The sequence below is a fragment of the Bubalus kerabau genome, chromosome 3, assembly GCF_029407905.1.
Source record: "Bubalus kerabau isolate K-KA32 ecotype Philippines breed swamp buffalo chromosome 3, PCC_UOA_SB_1v2, whole genome shotgun sequence".
NCBI lineage: Eukaryota > Metazoa > Chordata > Mammalia > Artiodactyla > Bovidae > Bubalus > Bubalus kerabau.
Window position 1 is genome coordinate 114,534,623 of NC_073626.1, and position 25,420 is coordinate 114,560,042.

At 40.8% G+C, this 25,420-nt stretch overlaps 1 protein-coding gene and 1 non-coding gene across 2 annotated transcripts in view; one reads left to right on the forward strand and one right to left on the reverse strand.

The window, feature by feature from the left end:
- The window catches only part of THSD7B (thrombospondin type 1 domain containing 7B), a 1,243,680-nt gene that overhangs the window by 1,206,944 nt on the left and 11,316 nt on the right, over positions 1-25,420 (reverse strand). The gene's annotated exons all lie outside the window — the stretch shown is intronic.
- Positions 6,191-6,262, forward strand: TRNAC-GCA (transfer RNA cysteine (anticodon GCA)). Its single transcript has one exon. It is a non-coding gene; the product is annotated as a tRNA-Cys (tRNA).

The window sequence follows — 25,420 nt, forward strand, 5'->3', positions numbered from 1 at the left end:
TAATTAGGAATTTGGCCTCATCAAAAGAGAGGTCTACTCTTTGTTTGACATCTGGGATGTAACCTCCAAGCCCTTGGAATTTCCTCCATGATAGGAATGTTTTTTGTTATTCCTGATGGGCCCCTCAGAAGACACCTACGAGCTTATGGAAAGTAGATAGATAGCTCAGGGTGGGAATGGTCACATCTGATAGAATTGAACAGGAGACACTGCAGAAACACCAAATGTGTGTTTAGAAAGCAGGGGCTTTGGGTCACATGGTATCAGTTGACCCTGGGGCAGAGTTTAACCACCCGGGTAATCAATCAGTCATTTCTATATAACGAAGCTCTAATAAAAACCCTAACCTCCAAAGTTTGGATGAGCTTCTGAGCTGGCTATACTCCTGAGTATTGTCACATTATCAGCACCGGAGGGTGATCTGCCCTGAGAACAATGAAAGCACTGTGTTTGGAACCTATCCAGACTCTGCCCAGTGATTCTCTTCTTCTAGCTGATTTTAATTATAATGCCCTTATCATAACTATGAACATAAGAGCTTTCAGTGGGTTTCTCTAGCAAATTATCAAACCTGAGGATGGTTTCAGAAACCTCTGTTATGGGTTGAATTGTGTCCCCTCAAATTTGTATGTCAAAGTCCCAACTCTCAGGACCTCAGAATGCGACCTTGTTTGGAAATTGGATCATGGAAGATGTAATTAGTGAAGTTAGGGTAAAGTCATATTGAAGTAGTGTGCATGCTCACTCACTCAGGCATGTCCGTCTCTTTGTGAGCCTATGGACTGTAGCCCACCATACACTTCTGTCCATGGAATTTTCCAGGCAAGAATACTGGAGTGGGTTGTCATTTACTACTCCAGGGGGTCTTCTTGACCCAGGGGTCAAACCCACGTCTCTTGTGTTACCTGCATTGGCAGGTGAATTCTTTACCACTGTGCCACCTGGGAAGCCCATTCTGGAGTAGGGTGGGCCTCTAATTCAGTATGACTGGTGGTCTTATAATGAGGGGAAATTTGGACACAGACACAAACACAGGCAGAACATCATATGAAGATGAAGGCAGAGACTGGAGTGATGCTTCTGTAAGCCAGGAATGTCAAAGATTGCCAGCAAAGCACTAGGACCTGCAGATAGAGGCATGGAACAGATTCTCCCTCACCACCCTTACAAAGAATCCATCTTCCCAACACCTCGATCTTGGACTTCTACCTTGCAGAACTGTGAGACAATAAATATATGGTGTTTAAGCCACCAAGCCTGTGGTATTTTGTTACAACAATTCTAAGAAAAATCTTCAAATTGGTGACAGAAGTTTTGGGAAGACTTGGCAGTCTGGAGCACGAGGCTCACAATTTGGCTGACTCCAGGGAGGTGTCTAGGCTAGACACATAAGGATGTAATGACATATGGAAAGACGGATAGTGAGAAAGTACTAAGGGCAATAGCAAGTGTGTGGGTTAGTCGCTCAGTCGTGTCCAACTCTTTGCAGCCCCATGAACTGTAGCCTGTCAGGCTCCTCCATCCATGGGATTCTCCAGGCAAGAATACTGGAGTGGATTGCCATTCCCTTCTCCAGAGGATCTTCCTGTCCCAAGGATCGAACCCAGGTCTCCTGCATTGCAGGCACATTCTTTACCATCTGAGCTACAGGGAAAATCAACTGATGGTTAAAGAATTACTATAGTTGGGATATTCAAAGCGTGAGATGGAAAGGTAGGATTGATGTCAGAAGGTGATCTCATAATCCCAATCTTAAGATAAAGATTTTGGAGGTGATGCAGTTATTGGCAATTACAAAGTATAACATGAGACCAGGGGAAAGCAGCTGAAGGGGAGGAGAAGAAATCACCAGAGATAAGGAAGTAAAGGAATCAAGAGGACCAGTGTTGACTGTGATCATCTACATAGATGCTGAAACTCCCAATGATGATGACAGAATAGAAGGAAGAAAGGAGAGGCCAGGCATATTCTTCAGTGAATAAGAGGGAACAACTCAGGTGTCCACAGGTGAAATCTAAAAGAAAGGGTACTGAGTCTGATGACACAGGCTTTAATGGAACCTGAGCAATGACTGAAGCAGAAGTAAAAGTGGCTTGAAAGTGTCAAAGGAGGGGGATCAAAATTGATACCCACCCACCTCCAAATCTTAGTTACAAGAGAGGACCTGACTTGTACTGAATTTTGAATTCATTGAACTTAGCATTTACCCTGTAGGTTAGGGAAAACCAAAGTGGTATTTTCAAAAAGCACCTGACTGTCCTAAGTGTAAAAGTTATATAAGGACTCCAAATATCCAAGACATGAAAAAGAAAAAACAGCACATAATACGCAGCTAGAAAGTTGAGCTTGGATTTGAACTCTGTTCTCTGTGGCTCCACATATATAAGAAATAACCCCTTTACAAACAGAAATCTCTGCTGCTCCTTTTTGGGAAGAATTATACTTCCTCATATCACTGAAATTAGGATTTGATCAGTAAGCTATGATCAGTATTAATGTGCATCACTTCCCTGCAGAAGTCTTAGGTCCAGTGTGTGATCACGGTGTTTGAAAAGAGCCACTCTCTACCATAAAACCAACAATGCTCTAGAGAAAGGCAGCTCCATCAGTACAGGTCCCAGAGAAGGATGATCTGGAGCAGACTTAGCCAGTTGAAAACAACAAGCAGCATAACCCTGGTAGCTCAGCTGGTAAAGAATCTGCCTGCAATGCAGGAGACCCAGGTTCAATTCCTGGGTCAGAAAGATCCCCTGGAGAAGGGATAGGCTACCCCCTCCAGTAATCTTGGGCTTTGCTGGTGGCTCAGTTGGTAAAGAATTTGCCTGCAATGCAGGAGACTGGGGTTCGAGCCCTGGGTTTGGAAGATCCCCTGGAGGAGAGCATGGCAACCTACTCCAGTATTGTTGCCTGGAGAATCCCCATGGACAGTGGAGCCTGGTGGGCTACAGTCATGGGGTTGCAAACAGTCTGACACAACCGAGCAACTAAACACATAAAACAGCAGCATAAATGCAAAAATAAAATAAATGTTGATTGCTGAAAACCACAGAGACTGGAGCCACTTGTTATTGCTGCAGAGCCTAACCTATCCTGATACAGGAAGGAATCAAGGATAATCTGAGGTTCCAAGCTTGGATATCTAAGTAGGTAGAAGTACCACTCAGTAATCTAGTAAAATCAGAGGGAGGAAGCACTTTTGCCCAGAATTCTCCATCCAGTCTGGGCTTCCTGATAACAATTTCCAACTTTTTGAACATAGCTTAGTCATTCTGGGAATGAGCTTTGCAGTAGTAACTCTCCACACTGGAAGCAACCCTCAAATGGTACTCCTGACATTGCTACCCCAGCATCAGTCTCCCTCCAGTTTTACTAGGGATGCAGGCACTGGGGACAAGATGGTAGGGACATCTGTACACACCCAGAGGTCACAGGAAAATGTCTTACTGCTCTGCAGAAAAATTTTCACAGTGTAAACACAACAAAAAGGGACTTTCTAACAGCTAGACAACATAATAAGAACATTCCCATGACTGGAACAAGTCATTTTAAGACATCCATTGTTTAGACTGCAAATTCCTGACAACTTTGCCTGCTTCTATTACACTATACTAGTTTATTCCTGCTCAAACAGCCATAAAAATAATGTGAACAGAACAAAGTCTCATTTCAACTAGAGTTATAGCCTCCTTCTTCAGTTTTTCGCAGAAACTGTTTTCTTGTATCCTCCAGGCAAGAGTTTACTGAGATAACAGCCCAGAAAGTGGAAGCCTTGCATTTTTATAACACCACCCCACATCCTTCCCTGAGTGTGACTGATAGTGGCTTCTTCATTAAACTTATCTCCAGGAGACAGGGAGGAGGCATCTTGTAGTCACTAGTCTATTTGTTCGGTCTTTGCTCCTGTCAGCCTTCCTTTATTTTCTTGCTTTATCAAATGCCTGCTGGAGGAGTTGAACATCCAGGCATAATGTGCAGTTGTGAACACTAAGTTGTCCCTCTCTCTTACGAATGGAGCTGCCACGTGGACACTGCAGCAGGAGGCTGAGGGGAGGGACCGGCTCTCACAGGGTTCATCAGAGACTCTGCAGGAGTTAAGCCCCGAGACAAGCTCTGTTCAGACTTTACTGTCACTGCCCTGTTTGACAATAATGGTCCTCTAAGCGGCCAGTCTCCCGTCTCACCTCATCCAATCGATCCATCATCCACCGTGCAGCAAATGAGATCTTTCTAAAAATTCAAGTTGGATCACATCCTTGTCCTACTTGGAATGTTTCTGCAGACCATCAGGGGGTAGAAAGTACCCATTCTTCAGCACTTACACTTCAAAGTCCCTCACCATCTCTCCCAGGCTACTCTTCTAGATTTTTCCTTCTGCATCCTGCTCTCATTGCATAGACTTTAAGTATTTTCTACCTGGAAAATTATTATTATTATTATTTTACACACAGGATCTTAATTCTTTGACCAGGGATCAAACTTGTGCACCCTTCAGTAGGAGCATGGAGTCTTAATCACTGGACCACCAGGGAAGTTCCTGGAAAACACTCTCTTCACATCTTTCGAATCCAAACCCTTCTCTGGAAGCTACCCCTGCATGCCACATTCCACCCCATCCCATATTTCATCCCAACCTTGGTGGGTAAAGGGCTGCCTCATCATGGCTCTATTACTGCACCACAGTTACAGACTCACTCCTTATTTCTATTCAATTTTTATATTCACAAGAAAAAAGAACCATTTTATTCTAGCATGAGTGTAGTGTACAATATATAAATAGGCTTCATTTCTGTTTCCAAGTGTTTAAAGAGTGTGAAGTGAGCTCCCCCAATGGCTCAGTAGGTAAATAATCTGCCTGCAATGCAGGAGACACAGGAGATCCTAGTTTGATCCCTGGGTTGGGAAGATGCCCTACAGAAGGAAATGGCAACCCACTCCAGTATTCTTGCTGGGAAAATCCAATGGACAGAGGAGCCTGGCTACAGTCCAAAGGGTCCCAAAGAGTCAAACATGACTTAATGCGTGCACATATACACACAGTGTGAAGTGCTAGGAATCAAAGGTAAGAAAGGTCTAGTCCATGCTGTAAAGGGACAGTCAGAACTGTAGGGCAAACGAGCACTTTCAAAAATAATTGCATTATGTAAAAATAAAGCTGTGTCACAAGAGGTCCATATATCTTTCTTAAAGGAAAAAGGTAAATGAACCAACAAACACAATTAGGAGGAATTACGACCTCATTACTGGCTTTGTTTGGAGGCTAAAAATGGTTTAAGGAGATGCCTATGGGTGCCAAGATGACAAACGATGGACCTGTGATGGTTAATTTTATGTGGCAATTTACACCAGAGTGTTGAGATGTTTGATCAAGCATTATTCTAGGTGTTTCTTTTGCAGTGTTTTTGGATGAGATTAACATTTAAATTGGTAGACTGAGTAAAGCAGATTGCTTTTTTTAATCTGGGTGGGCTTCATCCAATCAGTTGAAGGCATGAATAGAGCAAAAAGATTGACTCTCCCTCAAGGAAGAGAGAATTCTTTCCTGTCTCTGAACTAGGATTTTTTTGTTTGTTTTGTTTTCCCTGGATTTGTACTCAAATGGAAACACTGGCTCTTCCTGAGTCTCAAGCATGCCAGCCTTCAGACCCAAATTATACCATCAGTTCTCCTCATCCTCAGGTCTTTGGATTCAGACTGGAATTAAACCATCAGCTCTCTTGCATATCCAAGCTTTCTGACTCACCCTGAAGATTGTGGGATTTGCCCTTTTCCATAATTGCATGAGCAAGTTCCTTATAATAAATCTTTTCATCAAGGGATTTATGTATACATATATGTATGTGTGTGTTGGTTGGTTGGTTTTATTACTGGTTCTGTCTCTTTGGAGAACCTTGACTAATACACCTTCTTATAGTGATGATAATAAAGATACTATTGCTTACTCAGGGCTTGGGGTCTTGAGCCAGGTGGTATGCATGCAAATCCCAGCCCTACCATTGATCAGCTTTGTGCCCTTGGATGAGCTATTTAACTATTCCAAACCATGAGATCCTCATTTGTAAACTGGGGATAATAGTAGTGCCTACTTCATAGGACTGTTAGGAGGATAAGATTAAATAAGTGAATATACAAGGGGAGCATAGCACAATGTAGGGACACAGTAAGCCTGCAATAAACATTAGTGTAGCAGGCTTCCCTGGTAGCTCAGAGGTTAAAGCATCTGCCTGCAATGCAGGAGACCCAGGTTCGATCCCTGGGTTGGGAAGATCCCCTGGAGAAGGAAATGGCAACCCACTCAAGTATTCTTGCTTGGAGAATCCCAGGGACAGAGGAGCCTGTTAGGCTACAGTCCATGAGGTCGCAAAGAGTCAGACACCACTGAGCGACTTCTCTTACTTACTTACTTACTTACTTACTGGCATCAGCATTTATTGTCAACCCACTAAAATGGTCACTATTCTATCTGTTTTACACACATGGGCCCCCTGAATCCATACAACTCTGTTACAAAGATTCTCATGTTCCCATTGTGCAGTGAAGCAAACCAAAGCAGCATAGCCCAAGGGTAAATAGTGTGGCTTTGGGGCTTCCCTGGTGGCTCAGTGATAAAGAATCCACCTGCCAACACAGGAGATATGGGTTCGATCCCTGATCCTGGAAGATCCACATGCCACAGAGGAACTAAGCCCATGTCCCACAACTACTGACCTTGTGCTCTAGAGCCCAGGAGCCGCAACTATCGAGCCCATGTGCTGCGATTACTGAAGCTTGCATGTCATAGAGCCCATGCTCCACAACAAGAGAAGCCATTACAATGAGAAGCCTGTACACTGCAACAACGAGTAGCCCTCACTCTCTGCAACTAGAGAAAAGTCCATACAATGAAGACCCAGCACAGCCAATGAGTAAATAAAGTTACTAAGAAGAGTGTGGCTTTGAAATTGGATATACTACCTATGGGACCCTGGGCATTTAAGTCTCACTTTCTTCACAACTGAATTGATTTAATAGGGTTATGTTTGGAAAAATGTAAGATATAAAAAGCTTAGCTTAGTGCTAAACACATATTCGGCACTCCACAAATTTGTTAGAAAATGTTATTGTTAAAGATATTATTATTAATAATAACTGTTATTGAAATTGAGGCCTGAATTTCAATTTTATATAATTGAAATTGAGAACTGAGCCACATTCTGGGTGACTCAAACCTAAGTGTCTAACACTGCTCTGTCCTCTGCCATCGGACGACCTCTACCAGCTGGAGCAGAGGCTGAGGATGTGGGGCAATAAGAAAATGAATCATGGGGAGGAAAGAACCAGGAGTTTGGGGTCAGCAGATGAGATCTCTTACATATAGAACATATAGAACAATATATAGAACAATAAGGTCATACTGTATAGCACAGGGAACTATATTCAGTATCCTGGGATAAACCATAACAGGAAAGAATATAGAAAGAATGTACCTATGTGTAGAACTGAGTTATTAATACTTCACTATACAGCAGAAATTAATGTAACAATGTAAATCAACTATACTTCAATTAAAAAAAGAGAGAGTAAATCAGAAACCCCACCCTAAACAGGCATGCTGATCTCAGTCTCTCCCCTTCAGAGAGAGAAGAATCTGACTTATCAAGATTCAGCACCTCTTCCCTTGGTCCTGGTGCATTTTTCATGATTTTGCTTTCCAGTAGAAGTCAGTATTGATGTTTCTTAACATGTTCCAATTACATTTTGTATGTGAAAATAAAAAGACAAGTAAAAAAATGCCCTGCCAATAATATCATTCACTGTTGGTTTACATTCAGTGCACCTAAAACTTTTCTCCAGAAATGGAAAAAAATAAAGGCCTATCTCCAAGCAGGCACCTCTGGGCCCGGACAACACATAGCATAGGGTCTTCACTCAGAAGTGGTGTCTTCAACCTGAGGATCCCTTCCCTGGGAGTGCCCCGAGGGAACAAGGGCTGAGCTGGGCTCTCTAGAAACCTCCAAAGAAATGGGGTAGGATGGCACGTGCACAGTGGGGACACTTGGTTCCCCACCCTTGTCTTCAAGAAGAGTTTGTAAAGGGCTTTCCACAGATGTACTATTGAGGGCTTTTCTCCTCACACAGTATGTCCTTGATCTTATGGCTTGAGAACACTGGCTCTGAGCTAGTTTTATATTAGCAATGATGAGTTTTGGCTAAGATGCAAACTTGTCACCTGTGCTGGTCCTCTGACAGTGTACACTTTGGTGAGACAGCTCGGGTGCAATGTCAGCAACCAAAGGGGAGCTCCGGGCTTCAAAGAGCAGGCCTGGTGGAGAAGGAAATGGCAACCCACTCCAGTATTCTTGCCTGGAAAAGTCCATGGACAGAGGAGCCTGGTGGGCTGCAGTCCATGGGGTTACATGACTGAGCATGTGTGCATGAGGGTGGAGGCTGATGGGTTGGTAGCAATAAACTGGTAGAACTAAAAAAAAAAAAAGAAAAAAAGAGCAGGCCTGGGACCTCGGCCTTACCAGCCCAGCACCCACCCCCCCACAGGTGTTGTGAGGGCCATTTTGTGACACTGGCTTCTCAGCTCTTTTCTCTCTCAACTGCCCAGGCCTCTCACTCTTCCTGGACCCTCCTACCTTCCTTTCCTGAGGCCACTTGCAAGAGCACTCTCTAGAAGGCTGGTCTCCCCAGCCCATAAGGGAGCCAGTTCTGTCACTGAGCCAAGAAGCCAAGATAGTGGTCTTTAAACATAATTTACTTTTTCCACTATCATACTCCCTAAAGGACTTTTTTAAAAAAAGTTTTTGTATCTTCTCATAAGGTTTTACGTTTACATCTAAAATGCTTATCAATGTTCATCGCAGCACTGTTTATAATAGCCAGGACATGGAAGCAACCTAGATGTCCATCAGCAGATGAATGGATAAGCAAGCTGTGGTACATATACACAATGGAGTATTATTCAGCCATTAAAAAGAATACATTTGAAGCAGTTCTAATGAGGTGGATGAAACTGGAGCCTATTATACAGAGTGAAGTAAGCCAGAAAGAAAAACACCAATACAGTATACTAACGCATATATATGGAATTTAGAAAGATGGTAACAATAACCCTGTGTACGAGACAGCAAAAGAGACACTGATGTATAGAACAGTCTTATGGACTCTGTGGGAGAGGGAGAGGGTGGGAAGATTTGGGAGAATGGCATTGAAACATGTAAAATATCATGTATGAAATGAGTTGCCAGTCCAGGTTCGATGCACGATACTGGATGCTTGGGGCTGGTGCACTGGGACGACCCAGAGGGATGGAATGGGGAGGGAGGAGGGAGGAGGGTTCAGGATGGGGAACACATGTATACCTGTGGCGGATTCATTTTGATATTTGGCAAAACTAATACAGTTATGTAAAGTTTAAAAATAAAATAAAATTAAAAAAAATAAAATAAAATAAAATGCTTATCATATGCTTAAAAGTTTGAGTATGTGACTCCCGGCTTGTGTATGGTGTGCTTTAAATATATTTTCTTTAAAACCTTGGAGCTGCAGATTTAGTTCCTTTAATTCTCAGAAGATGTCTGCCATATAACATAAGAGGCAAAGTGGTCTTCACTATCAGGCCAGTTAGCTAAGTCAAGTTTGTATTTGGGAAGAATGTGTGCTTCATTTTTTTAAAATTCAACACAATGTGTTAGGAAGCATCCCTGTGACAAACACCCCATTTATGCATTCTAAGTTTAAGATAGTTGAGATAGATGGATAGCTGAGCTACATGGATAGATGAGATAGATGGATCAAGCAATGGATAGACAGGTAGAGAGCTGGGTGGAAGGAAGGGAGGAAGAGAAGGAGGGAGGGATGGAGGGAGGGAGACTGATGGATGGATAGATTAGACAGATGGACTAGACAGACACCTGTGTGTCTGGCCATGATTCTGAAACCAGCTCCCTTCAAGATTCTCTCAGGAGCTATACATTCCTAAATTACTCTTTTCAGTGCTAAAGAGATGTTTATGCCTTGCAGAAAAGAACAATAGTAAAATTGAGTATAAGATATGGTTTATTTTGAAGAGGGGACAAGGGTTCTTATAAAAGGGAGGGGTGAGTTCTCAAGCAGACCAGTTTTAAGAACAAGGCCAGATGGAGGCTGAGTATCTGGAAAATCATTCCCCTGCAGCCCAGACTCACGGGTTCAAAGACCTACATCCTTCTGTCAGCCTAGGTCCTGTGTGACTACGATGGGCAAGATGCAGAAACAACCTGTAGTGGGCATGGAGCAGAAATGAGAAGTCAATATTTCTGATGTATTAAGCCTCTGAGACTTTGGAGATGCTTTTTACAGCAGAATAACCCAGTCTATCCTGGCTATTACATACATAACAAAGCTAATGTTGGGTCCCAACCTATGTCTGTGTCTTTATTTCAATTGACGTGAAACTCAAGCGTTAGAGGAAGATGATTTATGGCCCAATATTCTCTATCCATCCAAATCTGACTCACTCTTTAAGGGCTCAGATTTTCTGCATTTGCCTTAATATCTTCCTTTGCTCTCTCATCTCAAAATATTCTTTTTTCTCCTCTGAACAGAGGTGTTTTACTGGAAGATGCAACACAAATGCCTCTAGGAGCCAGGCAGGCAGCATATGTGAGTAATTGGGAAAACTGGAGACATGTCTACCCTAAAGGCATCCCAATTTAATTAAAACAAGGAGAAGGAGAAAAAAGCACTACACCAGACAAACAGCTATAGCTCTGGCCTGCCAGGTTGTGACCTTGGTTGAATTCATAAGAAATTCAGTGCTTCGACTGGTATTTTAAATGACTCTTTTGAGCTTCCACTTTGTCTTGATCAACAGTAAAGAATACGAAGTATTTAACTTCTATCAGGAGTTTACTGCTTATCTCTCCAGCCAGAGGGTAAGTTCCCTGTGGGCAAGGATTAGTTTGCCTCAACAATATGTTGATATAGATTCTGATACAGTGTTTTCATTAATCTTTTTGATGTAATCTGCTTTGAGGTCTTACATAGGAAGGGAAGGTATATTATAAATTATAATTAGCTTAACATGGCATAGCACAATATGTTTGGTTAGTATACCTTTGCCAGCAGGTCATTATTCGTCCTTGGAGTCCCCAGGTCATTGGAGAGTGATGGTAAGTGCCAGAAATCCTATGATCCTCCATAAATGTTACTGCCCCCACCTCTGGATGAATTAGGATGGAGGGTGAGTCAGGCAGGCTGAGAAGTCTCTGGTCACTCAGACAGTAAAGAATCTGCCTGCAATGCAGGAGATCTGGATTCTATCCCTGCATTGGGAAGATCTCCTGGAGCAGGAAATGGCAACTCACTCTAGTCTTCTTGCCTGGAGAATCCCATGGGCAGAGGAGCCTGGCGGGCTACAGTCAATGAGGTCACCAAGAGTTGGACATTACTGAGCTATACTTTCACTTTCTGGTTGACATGAGCTCTATGACAGTAACTTGTCTAAAAATCTCTGGGCTCCAGAGACTTATGGCCTGTGTCTCCATCTGAGTTAGGAGCAGATGACAATGATACTCTTCTTTAGAAATAAAGAAACTACTGTCAGTTCTTATGAACTGACTCTAGTTGCTATTCCACCCTAACCAGGAGCCTTTTGCTCTATGGAGGTCTGGGGAGTTGACCTAGATCTTAGCACTTGAACCTGTTTTAATTTCATTTATTTTAACCAGTTAAATTCACTAATTTTAATGTTTAACAATTCCTGTGGCATACAATGTACCCATCACTGCTAAACAATGTTTTTCCAAGCATCAATCAAGCCTACCCATGGCCTCCAAAAGCATCATAAGAGTAGTTTTCTCTCAGGGGGTATGTCTGTCCTCAGTGAGATGTTTCCAGAATTGTTCCACAACTTTATTATTTCAAAATGTTTTTTTTTTTTAATTCAGCAGAAAATAACATATTGCTTTGGCCTTGGGAGAAAAATACTTACACGGTATCATTAGATCCTTGAAGTGGGCTCCATTCATGGAATGTCTGGTCGCCATGCCTTCTATAATACCTCATTCACTCTTTTATTGTTGCTCAGTCACCCAGTCGTGTGACTGAGCAAAGAGTCGTGTCCAACTCTTTGTGACCCCATGGACTGCAGCACACCCAGCCTCCCTGTCCCTCACTATATCCCAAAGTTTGCCCAAGTTCATGTCCATTGCATCTGTGATGCCATCCAGCCATCTCATCTCCAACACCCTCTTCTCCTTCTGCCCTCAATCTTTCCCAGCATCAGGGACTTTTCCAACGAGTCTTTCCATTCACTCTTATCTGGGAGCTAAAGCCCTCTGCCCCACCCACAGGCCCAAGATATACACCTTCTCAAAGCAACCTGATGCATCTGCACAGCCTTCATCATCACACCCTCCCTCTATTGGCAAATGAGTATAACCATGGACCAGGGCTTTGAAACCAGAGACCCAGGGAGACCTACCGTACTGATCCCTGAAGTAGACTCACATCCCATTCTTGCTGATGTGCTGGGTTGTTTCTGGGCACTCAACCTGTAAATGTGGCTCTTGTTCTCCTGATTCAGCCTACAGTCCTGACCTCTCCTTTTCCCAGAATCACTATCTGGGTCCAGGAATCTTCTTACCCATCTCTAGCTTTAGCTACTGTTTGTAATGTCTGCTCCCTCCATTCCTAAATAATTTTTCAAAACTTAAAAAAATGTTTGGACTTTAGGTGATTTACAGTGTTGTGTTAGTTTCTACTGTAGAGCAAAGTGAATTAGTTATACGTATACATACATCCCCTCTTTTTAAAATTTTCTGCCCATTTGGGTCACCACGGAGCACTGAGTAGAGTTCCCTGTGCTCTACAATAGTTTCTCATTACCTATCTATTTTATACATAGTAGTGTGTATCTATCAATCCTAATCTCCCAATTCACCCTCCCTTGTTGTCCATAAATTTGTTCTCTACATCTGCATCTCTATCTCTATTTCTTATTTGCAAATAAGTTCATCTGTATGATTTTTCTAGATACCTGATACAAGTGATATTATACATTATTTGTTTTCCTCTTTCTGACTTACTTCACTCTGTATGACAGTCTCGACGTCTATCCATGTCAGGACTTATTTTAGAACTACCAATTTTGTAGCAGGAGTCAATCTCTCACTCCTAACACAGAGGTATTCTTATTTCTCTCCAGGCCTCCCTGCTGTTGCAGGTGCTACTCCTCCTGCTTGGAGCAGGCACTGGAGCCTGATCCACCCCCTCTGAGATGTGTCTATGTTGTTGGGGATAGAGGGTGGGCTAGTAGGGTCAGGGCTCCAGAAAGTCTTCCTGGACCACTTTTCCCCATGTCCTCTGTGCTCCCAATCTATTAAGTTCTTCCTTGACCTCATCCCTGGCTTTCTTTTCATTTGGCCTCTTCCTTGCTCTCCCTGCCACCCCTACTGTGAAGTAATTCAGAGCACTTGGCAGGCACTATATTTCTTTGTGTCCAAAGCCCTCAGTTAAGGGAAGGAAGGACAAAGAAGTGATGAGAAGGGTGAAGAGAGGAATGGAAGAAGGCCAGCAGGCTAGTGTGTTTAAGAAGAGAAAGCTTCTGCCTTCTTAACCTACCATATCATCACCACTACAGTTGATTTCCCTGGAAATTTAACAAAATATTTTGAAAATCCACCCCAAAAAGTAAACAAATGAAAATATGAAACACTCTTAAGAATAACTGGTGAATGATGACAATTAATTGCCTGCTTTCAATTAAAGATCACTTTGGTCAGAAACTTTCTAATGCAGAACTTTACCTCCCCCAACCCTCTTTTGGGGCAGAATAAAACAGAGTCTCTAGAGTCAGGGATCTAACAGGCTGTGAATCCATGGAGGATGTTACTGGAGGAAAATCATTTGCTCTTTGAAAGTATAAATAATATCCCAAAATGCTTATAAATCTTAAAAGTCTGCTGATAAGTCAACTTAACCACAGTGGATTTTAAGCAGAGGTGTCTAGGGGAAAGAAGAAAGATACATCTATTTAATTGTTGACTCTAGGAAAATGTCACCTTGTTGAAGATCATCTAGACTTTGGATTCTATTTGGAAATCATTATGTATGGCCCTCCAGGGGTAAAAATGCCCCTAGAAAGCCATGGACTTGAGTTGTGGACAACTTAATGGAAATGGCCTCTAACTTCATTCTAGACCATGAATAATGCCTACCTACCTATTGCACCGTTTAGAGTAATGAGCCCACTTTCTTGGGAGGCCAGAGAAAATCAGAAGCAGGAATAGATCCTCTACTGTGGGCTGCCTTCAATTTGAGTTATGGAATGAGGTTTACCTGGGAAGAGTAGAGGTCTAAGGATTGGGGCAACTCTCCCTGTAACTGTTAAACATACACCACATTCTCCAAGACACACAGATATCTTGCCATTTTCATGGGATTTAATTCTACCCAAGAACCTGTGTGCTAAATTCATGTTGTAATACAGACAAGGGGTATAATGGTATATAGAAGGTGGTTCTTGCCATAAAGGAACTCATAACTGATGGGCAAGGCAAGCTGTTTATTAGTAGTTATTAATAAATGTAATTTATATTTAGCATGATGTTTTCAATAAGAAATTTTTAAAAAGGTGATTTCCTGGCAGAAATACCAGGGAAAGCTTTACAAGGGACAATGGGCTCTGAAGCATATATAAGGGGTTTCTGTGTGAAAAGGCAAGAAGGTATTGGCAGAATAATGTCATGTACAAAGGCAGAGAGGTCTGGAATTCTACAATGAGTTCAGTGAGCTGCAGGAAGACTGAAAGTTCAGGAAGGCTGAATTAAAACTTCAGGTCACCTCATTGTTGGAGCACCCACATTTGAACATACATGTAGATGTCTGACTTCCATTGTCCTTGGGCCTCATGGAGACGTGGGAGGGGTCATCCACCATATTAAGATTCCTGGGTTGCTTCTAAAACATGTTTGAGAACTTGTTGTTCTGCTTACATTGCTAGCCCCATGGATGAGTGACCATCCCTAAGGACTCCAGGACCAGGCTAAACTAAGGGAGAGTGTCTGAGAAGGACTGAATGAGTGAGGTCTTCTAATGCAGTTAATATGAGAGAAATAACTGGTCAGGTGATTCTTTAGCCATAAACCCCTGGTGTGGGTCTGAGCCAACTTTCTGGACAGGAATGGCTCCAGATCTTCTTAGATTGAGTTCTCTGTGTGAGCAGGCTATGTACACTGCACTGAAAGCTTTATTTTGACCATTTTCTTTAGCTGTTGCATCGCTGCTAAAAGACATGTGCATTGTACATCACTTGGAACCCATAATCACAGAGCATTGCTATGTAAGCAAAGAATAAGTAGTATACCATTATCTTCCTGGTGACAGATGAAGGTGAGATTTGTACGCAATAGCAGAGCCTACAAGATGACCCTGTGACGGGGACTAAATCATACATATATATGTATGTGTATTCAAACACACACTCATAGGTGGGGGGCACCTGCATACATGCTCACATTTTCCACTGGATAGAATTATTTTTATTATCACTTTTACCAGGTACTAAAAAGATTTTATGCCTGAAATTGGCAGCAAAAGCAAATACACATTCATCACTATCTCCCTTTTTCAAATGGACTGGAGTTTAATAAATAAAGGAGAGTGAAAATTGCTTCTTCCAATCTAGGATTTAATATTGTACACTCTGAATCACTTGATTCAGTTGTTTTTAAAGTTTCTGTCTGTAATTCAGCCACCTTCTGGATAGTGAATCTTTCCTTAGTACAATTACAAAATGCATACTATATTTCTAATGAATTGCCTCTTATTCTTGTTAGCCATTGAACTCAATCTCTACTTCATAAGGTTTTCCTAGAATTGGGTGGATCGTTATTGGATTCCAGAATTGGGCTTTCAAGGGAATTGGGTAGATAGGAAGGTACTATCGGCTTATTTTTTCATGAAGTGGAAAAATGATAATGGAAAATCTCACCAAGTAACAAAGAATGTTTCAAAGAAGAAGAGAATGAACTCAGCCTTGCAAAACAGTTTTCTAAAATTACGCCTATTTTAATATTGGGGGAAAAAGTTAACACCAGGTTCCTGGATACCTACCCTTTTCTTCTAGTTTCACTCTCCCTCTATCTTCTCCTACTTCAGAGGCTGAGTGAATACAATCAGCTACCCATTTATGATTACCATAAGTACCTATTCTGATTTTTAAACATGAACTTAAAATGCAAGAGGAATTGGAAGAGCTAAATTTATTTGAGGTCACCGGTTTGATTTTAGTCACATCTACATGAACTTTTAACTTTTAGGAGTTCTGGGTCATATTACACAAACAGGCCATTTCTGGGAACAGCTCAGTTCAGTTGCTTAGTCGCGTCTGACTCTTTGCGACCCCATGGACTGCAGCACACCAGGCTTCCCTGTCCATCACCAACTCCCAGAGCTTGCTCAAACTTATGTCCATTGAGTCAGTAATGCCATCCAACCATCTTATCCACTGTCATCCCCTTCTCCTCCTGCCTTCAACCTTTCTCAGCATCAGGGTCTTTTCCATTGAGTCAGCTCTATGCATCAGATGGCCAAAGTATTGGAGTTTCAGCTTCAGCATCAGTCCTTCCAATGAATATTCAGGACTGATTTCCTTTAGGATGGACTGGTTGGATCTCCTTGCTGTCCAAGGGACTCTCAAGAGACTTCTCCAGCACCACAGTTCAAAAGCATCAATTCTTTAGCACTCAGTTTTCATTATGGTCCAACTCTCACATCCATACATGACTACTGGAAAAATCAAAGCTTTGACTAAATGGACCTTTGTTGGCAAAGTAATGTCTCTGCTTTTTCATATGCTGTCTAGGTTTGTCATAGCTTTTCTTCCAAAGAGCAAGCATCTTTTAATTTCATGGCTGCAGTCACCATCTGCAGTTATTTTGGAGCCCAAGAAAATAAAGTTTGTCACTGTTTCCATTGTTTCCCCATCTATTTGCCATAAAGTGATGGGATTGGATGCCATGATCTTTGTTTTTTGAATGTTGCTCCTTGAAAAGGAAAAATTGGCTACTAAGTAAGTAGGTTGATACCTGGGACTCCGATAAGCATAATCAACCAAGCAACTAACAAGCAGCTAGACCAATGAGAGACCACTATAAAAGTCTCCAGAATAAAAATTTTGAAAAAGCTTCTTCCAGATCAAGTTGTCTTCCAGAAGGTTCTGAAACACCACCTGCTTCATGCATGTGCTGTGGGCCCATGTGGACTCTGAATCTTACTGTCTTCCAATTTGGGTTTGCGCCAACCAGACCTGGATCCGTGGTTCCTAAATGTCAGGGCACTTCTGATGAATTCCCAAACTGAACATCTGAACCAGGAAAGACAAGTGGGTTTCATTCACATGCTAACTAGTGAGTAGGATTAAGAGAAACAAAAAGGGTGTTTTAGGACTTTTCTTTCTGGCAGGAAGGGAGACTAGGTACTCTGACAAAAATAAATAGCCTATTCCAAAAGAGCTGGAAGTTGGATAAATTGAGTTTAAAACATTGCTGCGCTCACAAAAATGGAAATCCCTAAGGGCAAAAACAAACACAAGTAACAACAAAATGGAGGTGAATGAAGTAAGCGTAGCAAACAATCAAATGTCTTTACCAAGAACTCAGCAATTTGGAATTAGTGGCTGGCCATGCAGGAAATTAGAGATGAGGATTGCCCAAGTTTGAACACAGCTTAATTCAAGGACCTGAGATGTTTTCATCACCAACACACACACACAAAGCCTGAGCTGCAAAAGAGAAGAGTAAGCCAGGAAAAAATACTCTGCTCGCAGCAATGGGAGGCGATAAGGAAGTCTGCCCATCTATGCCATAGTTTTAAAAATTACAACGAAAATCACACTTTTTCTCTGTGTACCAGCGACCATGAACCTGCCCTACATGGATATGGATATCGAGTTTATATTATCTTCATGTCCAGAAAAATGTAAACCAAAGAATTAAAGAGAATAAAGTGGTTAGTACCCCTTGGTCTTTGTTGAAAGCCAACACAAACCCTCTCTGGAGGAAAGCAGAGCAACCTTGACCTCCCAGGAAACTCAGATTAAATTCAGCTAAATAGGAATTCACAATAACAACAAAAAAAGAGCAAACACATCACAAAACAGGCTGCTACAAGTAAGAATCAATATAACAAACAAATGGACAAATAAACAAGATATATGATCCCCACAGAACCATAATTTAGGCTTACACATAAAAATAGAAAAATAGTGTATAAAATTGTTTAAAGAATAAAAATGTTATAGAAAAAATAAGCAAGGACAAAAAGTTTACTCAAAACAGCCAGAAAGATACGGAGGAAGAACCTAATAAAACTTAAGAAAATAAAACATAAGCATTTAAATTAAAAATAGATGGGTTAAACAGCTGGTTGCTGCTGCTGCTGCTAAGTCGCTTCAGTCGTGTCCGACTCTGTGCGACCCCATAGACGGCAGCCCATCAGGCTCCACTGTCCCTGGGATTCTCCAGGCAAGAACACTGGAGCGGGTAAACAGTTGGTTACACACAGATAAACAGAAAATCATAAACCTAGAAGAATTATACTGAATGTACCCAGAGAGACAAGGGAGTGGAAAGTACAAAAAGGATCTCAGGAAACGTACAGTGTAAATGATAAGATCTGATGTGGGCATCTAATCAGGGTCCTTCAAGGAGGAAAAAGAACAAGAAGGCATGAGAAAGGAAAAGGGCAGACCGACCTCCTTCGGGAACATAGACTCAACACACCTATACCAAATATTGGCCAACAAAATCTGCTGCTGCTAAGTCACTTCGGTCGTGTCCGACTCTGTGCAACCCCATAGATGGCAGCCCACCAGGCTCCTCTGTCCCTGGGATTCTCCAGGCAAGAACACTGGAGTGGGTTGCCATTTCCTTCTCCAGCCAAATCTAGACAAAATTAAAAATACAAAATACATCAAGACCAAGTCAGGTATCTCATGAATTTGACTTAGCATTAAAAAATGTTCATCCATATTAACTCAATAAAATTCACTACACTAATACAACAAAAGGGAAATGATGTCTGATTATTTCAATAGATGAAGGAAGATTATTTTATAAAATTCAGTGTTTTTAATACAAATTCTTAGAAACTTAGAAATAAAGGGAATCATCCATATTTAATAAAGGACCGCTACAAAGAACCTATAGTGAACATCATTCTTCAGGTTTAAAATTTAGAAACATTCACTTTAAAAGTAAGAACCAAGTCAAGGTTACCCTATATCACCGTTTCTATCTCATGTTGTATTGAAAGTGCTAGCCAGTTTAGTAAGACAAGGAAAAAATATAATAAAGGATCAAAAAGAAGAAAAATTAATCTTCATGTTTTGCAAATCACAAGCTTTTCTATATATAGAACACCCCAAAAAAGTAAAACACTTTTTATAATTAGTAAGAGTATGGTAACGTTATAGCATATAAGTTCACTATGTAAAAATCATGTTTCTATACAACACCTCTAGAGTCCCTTGGACTGAAAGGAGATCCAACCAGTCCATCCTAAAGGAGATCAGTCCTGGGTGTTCATTGGAAGGACTGATGCTAAAGCTGAAACTCCAATACTTTGGCCACCTCATGTGAAGTGTTGACTCATTGGAAAAGACCCTGATGCTGGGAGGGATTGGGGGCAGGAGGAGAAGGGGACGACAGATGATGAGATGGCTGGATGGCATCACTGACTCGATGGACGTGAGTCTGAGTGAACTCCGGGAGTTGGTGATGGACAGGGAGGCCTGGCGTGCTGTGATTCATGGGGTCGCAAAGAGTCGAACACGACTGAGCGACTGAACTAACTATACAACACCAAATAAAAAGAATATAATTTTTTTAAAAAAGACTTTTCATGGCAACCAAATATAAAGTTAGCTAGAATAAATTTAACAAAATTTGAGAACTTTATTGAATGGCATTTAAAGAGTAAATGGAAAATTTTAGCATAATCATAGGTAGGCTAATTATCATAAATGTATCAGTTCGTTCCACTGATTTGATAAAATTCAATTCAAATCCACAGATTTAGTGTATGTATGCATTTGTGAAGATGATTCAAAAATTTTATACTGAAGATCAAGGTCAAAACAATCATCATACAAGAATTAAATAGGGTACTTTTAGTTTCTATTATAAACACATTAGGCCCACGATTTCACTAGCTCGCTTATTTCTCATGTAAGAGTCCAACATGGGTGGATTTGCTGATCTTATCAGCTGGCAGTCTTTCATGTGGTCCTTTGTACTGAAAGTCACCCACAGTTAGCTGGCCAATGACAAGAGAGTACAGAGAGAAATTATTTTTAAACTCTTAATTCCATCAGTGAGACATTACTTGACCTGGAAACATCTAACTGCAAAAGATTCTGGAAACTGAAGACCAGCAGCACAACCCGAGAAAAGTGGAATTAGGTTTGGGAACAGCTAATTACTCTGCCTCAACACATCTAAAGGAAAAGAAGGTAGGAGAATTTACCTTACTGGATTTCATGACAATACAAAGATTCTCCTATCTTTCATCATATATATCTACATATATTGAGAGAAAGAAGCAGGGGCCATGTGCAAATTGATCAATTAAAAAATTTTCAAGATTCAGAAACAGAATCACAAGTATATCTAAAACTGATATATATATACACACACACACATATATATGATAGAAGGAATATTTCATGTAAGTAGGGAAAGGGCAATAAATAATCTCATATCTGGTATAATACACAAAAAATTAAAATTGTACTCTATATTACCCCATATTAAAAAACAAATTCAGTGTGAGCTAATTCAATGTGATAAGAAAAACTGTAAGTTTTAGAAGATGATATGGAGGAATATTTTTTTGTTTACAGAGAAGGAAAAAGTGTCTTAACACAAAACACCACAAACCAAAGGGAAGATACTAACAAATCTGGATACATTCAATTTAGGATTTCCATTTGTTAGGACACAACAGAACTGTGGTGACCTAAATGGGAAGGAAGTCCAAAAGGGAGGGGATATATATATGACTGATTCATTTCACTATACAACAGAAACTAACCAACATTGTAAAGCGATGATACTCCAATGAAAATTCATTTCAAACAATTTAAAAAGATACAATAGAAAGAAAAGCCATAAACCAGAAGAAATCTGTTAATGAATATATTCAGAATATAAAAAAGAGCTCATACATTAGTAAAAATAAGACAAATGTGCTGATGGAAAAAAAGGGTAAAGGCTATAAACTGATGTACCATTTCATAGCCACCAAATTGGCAGGAAAATTTAAATCAAACATTACTAAGAATTGGCAAGAATGTGAAGTAATAAGCACTCTTATTACTGCTTGAGACAATAATCACTTTGGGTCAAAGTTCACTGTAAAGCTGAAGAGGTCCCAATCCTACAGCCCAGCCCATTTTACTTCTAGGCATGCACTTGAGACAGTCTTTCATACCTATGCCCCAGGGCACACTTTCCAGCTCCTCACAGCAGCATTGTATATAATGGTAAAAACCTGGAAACAAACTAAAAGTTCACAGACAAGGGGGTAAAAGAATAAACTGTGCTTTAGTCATTCAATGGAATGTTTTACAGCAGTGAAAACAAATGAAATACACTCACAGGCATGACTATGGATGAATCTCAGAGACATAATGTTGGGTGAAAGCATCAGGGGTTACTTTAACATAAGTAAAGATGCATCAGGAATTTTTGTGGTTTTAACTGCTCTGATTTGCTGTGTGACCTTGAGGAAGTTAATAGCTCTGAGCCTCAATTTCTTCATCTGCAAATCAGAAATTACATTACGTACTTCAAAGGGTTGTTGAAAGGATTAAACAAAATGATGTTTTAAGAACCTAGCTGTTTGAGTCAGAAATTGTCTGCTTGAACATAGTAGAAAATGGCTCAAACTTAAGCAAAAAACGAAAAGTGAATTTAAGTATTAGTGATTTTGTGCATGCTCAGTCACTCAGTCATGTCTGATTCTTTCCCACCCTATGGACTATAGCCTGCCAGGCTCCTCTGTCCATGGAGTTTTTCAGGCAAGAAAACTGGAGTGGGTTGCCATTTCTTCCTGCAGGGGATCTTCGCAACCCAGGGATTGAACCCACATCTCTTGCATCTCCTGCACTGGCAGGCAGATTCTTTACCACCAGCGCCACTTGGGAAGCCCATATTAGTGACTTCACTTTACCCCCAAAGCTGTACATGCATCTGGGGCTTCCCTGAGACTAAAACCAGCAACCGGAGCACTTCCAGGAAACAAGGTGGTACTTCAAAGAGTTTCTTAGGCTCTTTGTGGATGCACAGGCTCCCACCTCTGCCTCTCTCTGATCTTGAACCCTCTTTCAATGCTTCTTCCTTCAAGTGTGAAAAACACTCTCTCTCCCATACATGTCAAGTCAGAGTCAAAATGTTAGTTGTTCAGACGTGTCTGACTCTCTGCAACACACCCCCCAAATGGCTTCAAGTTCAAGAATAAACACTGACTATCCATTCACACAGTCACAACTGCAGATTCCCAGAGGAAATTCAGATTAGGTCAGGTGTCCATCCCTGGTCCTGCCATCTATGACCAAGGACACAGGACCATGAATTACAAACATGGTCGCTCTAGTATCCGTGGAGAACCTGACACTGCTCAGGTGCTCGATCAATGAATTTTATAGTTATTACTGCCCAAAATGCCAGGATAAATAAATACCATCCGTTCATCCTATAACCTTGCCTTCTCATACACATGAGATTTATTTCCCAAAGATAATTACAGAAAAACCCAGGGAAATGGGTTGTTTATCATGTTTTGTAGTACATTATTGAATTCCCAAGAGTTATTCCTTAGGATATAAGCAGAAGAGTGGAATTGTTCAAATGAATTGCAAACCTAAGTTCCTCCAAAGCCTCTTAAACCACAAGACCCTCAGCAAATTCAAGTGTTGATGGGAGGTGACTGTCTCACCAGGATTCCAGAAAAGACCAGACACTCAGTGAGGGGCCATTGATGTGGCCTGTCTTTGAACTCTTTGTTGGAAGGTTTAATTTGATAAACTACTTATCCACAGGAGCACACTGTGGAGAAAAATCTTTATAGGTGCTGCTGGGCTGCTTTAACAGGAGTGGATAAACTCAGCAGGTAGGAAATGTGAGTTAAATGTTTTGGGATCTCCCTTGGAGCAATCAAAGCGTGTGATCGCATGTCACCTGTCCAAGGACACATCATTCACTCAACCCAAATATCAGTGTCAGAAGTCAGGGCACCATTTCCAAGGCTCACGTAGTTGGCATTTCTCCCATGTCAACACCAAAGAGCTACATCTTCACAGGCAGACATGGGATGTATCACAGGTGAATGTGTTATGAAAAAAATGTATAGATTTTTAAAATTTAAACACTTTTTTAAGGTTTAAATCTTGACTCTACCACTTACAAGCTGTGTGATAGTGATGCATTACTTAATCTCTTTAAGTCTTGATTTCTTCATTTATGATATGGAGAGCATAGAACTTCTCTTCAGAAGTGTAGTTATAGGGATTAAACAAATGGACAGACACTTAGTTCCTGAGTCTACAACCCAGTAAAAATAACTTAAATATCTTTAGTAGACTGGAAGATAACACAAATAAGTAAAACAGGGTAGATTTTAGGCCATAAAAAGTGATAAAAATTGTGGCAAATTGCCAATGAAATTCAATTTTTAAAAATGGGTTTTGAGAACAAAATCTCATTCCATCATCGTTTGTGATCTGTGCCCTGGCATTCAACAAGTGTTTACTGCTTTCTCCCTTCTCTTTTCTGTTCTATGCTGACAATGTGTATTTGTGTGTGTGTGTGTGGTTTGCATCTATACCAGTGATTCTTAATAGGGTGAGTTTTGAAAACTTATGGCATTTTTGATGCTACTGGCATTTACGAGAAGAGAAATTAAGGGCAGCAGTTCATATAATGAAGGTGAAATCTTGCTTGAAATTATCTGAGCCTAAAACTGAATTCTGTTTTTTTATGGAGACAAGTATTTCTGCATCATTTTTGGCCACATTGCATTTTCAGGAACACAACTACCAGGGAAATTGAAGGAAGAACGTATTTTGTTTTATTTGAAACTTTACCAGAAGTCTTTTGCTATGGACTGAATTACATCTCCCCAAAATTCACATATTGAAGCCTTAAACTTCTGTTGTTATTTTAAGATGGAACCTCTGGGAAGTGAAGTTATTAAGTTTACTTGAGGTCATGTTGGTGGAGTCCTCCCAGTGGGATCAGTGTCCTTATAAGGAAAGACCAGAATATGTTTTCTGGAGAGAGAATATGTTTTCTCTCTCCACTATGTGCAGATATAGCAAGAAGGCAGCTGCCTGCAAGCTAGAAAGAGAGACTTTACCATTATCCAACTAAACTGACATCCAGATTTCTGACTTTCAGTCTCCAGAATTGTGAGAGATATCTGTTGTTTAAGCCACCTAGTCTATGGCATTTTATAACAGTGGCCCAAGCAGGCTAAAATATCCTTCATTGTTTCAGAAAATGAATGAAGAATACATGTTTTTATTCAACTTGTTCTATAAATTTCAAAGCAATCTCAATCAAATCCCAGCAAATTATTTTGTGGATACAGGAAAACCAATTCTAAAGTTTATGCTAAGTTGCTTCAGTCGTGTCCGACTCTGTGTGACCCCACAGACGGCAGCCCACCAGGCTCTCCCGTCCCTGGGATTCTCCAGGCAACAACACTGGAGTGGGTTGCCATTTCCTTCTCCAATGCATGAAAGTGAAAAGTGAAAGGAAAGTCACTCAGTCATGTCCAACTCTTCTCAACCCCATGGACTGCAGCCTTCCAGACTCCTCCGTCCATGGGATTTTCCAGGCAAGAGTACTGGAGTGGGATGCCATTGCCTTCTCCGTCTAAAGTTTATAGGGAGGGGCTAAAAATCCAGAGTAGCTAATACACTATTGAATAGGAAGAATTAAATTGAAGGACTGATGCTATACAACTCCAAGACTTAAAATAAAGCTACAGTAAAGGTTAGTGTATTGGTGAAAGAATAGACACACAGATCAATGGAACTAAACAGAGAGTCCAGAAATAGACCCCCCATAAAGTCAACTGATCTTTGACAAAGAAGCAAAACCAAAACAATGGAGCAGAGATAATCTCTGCAACAAATGGTACTAGAACAACTGGACACCCACATGCAAAACAAATGAATTTAGATTTGTACTTCATACCCTTCACAAAAACTAACTCAAAATAGATTATAGAACCAAACATAAATTGCAAAACTATAAAACTCCTAGAAGATAACATAGGAGAAAACGTAGATGACCTTAGAAATGATAATGACTTTTTAGATATAACAAAGGGATGAGTCATGAAATAATCAACAAGCTGGATTTCATTAAAATTTTTAAACTGCTTT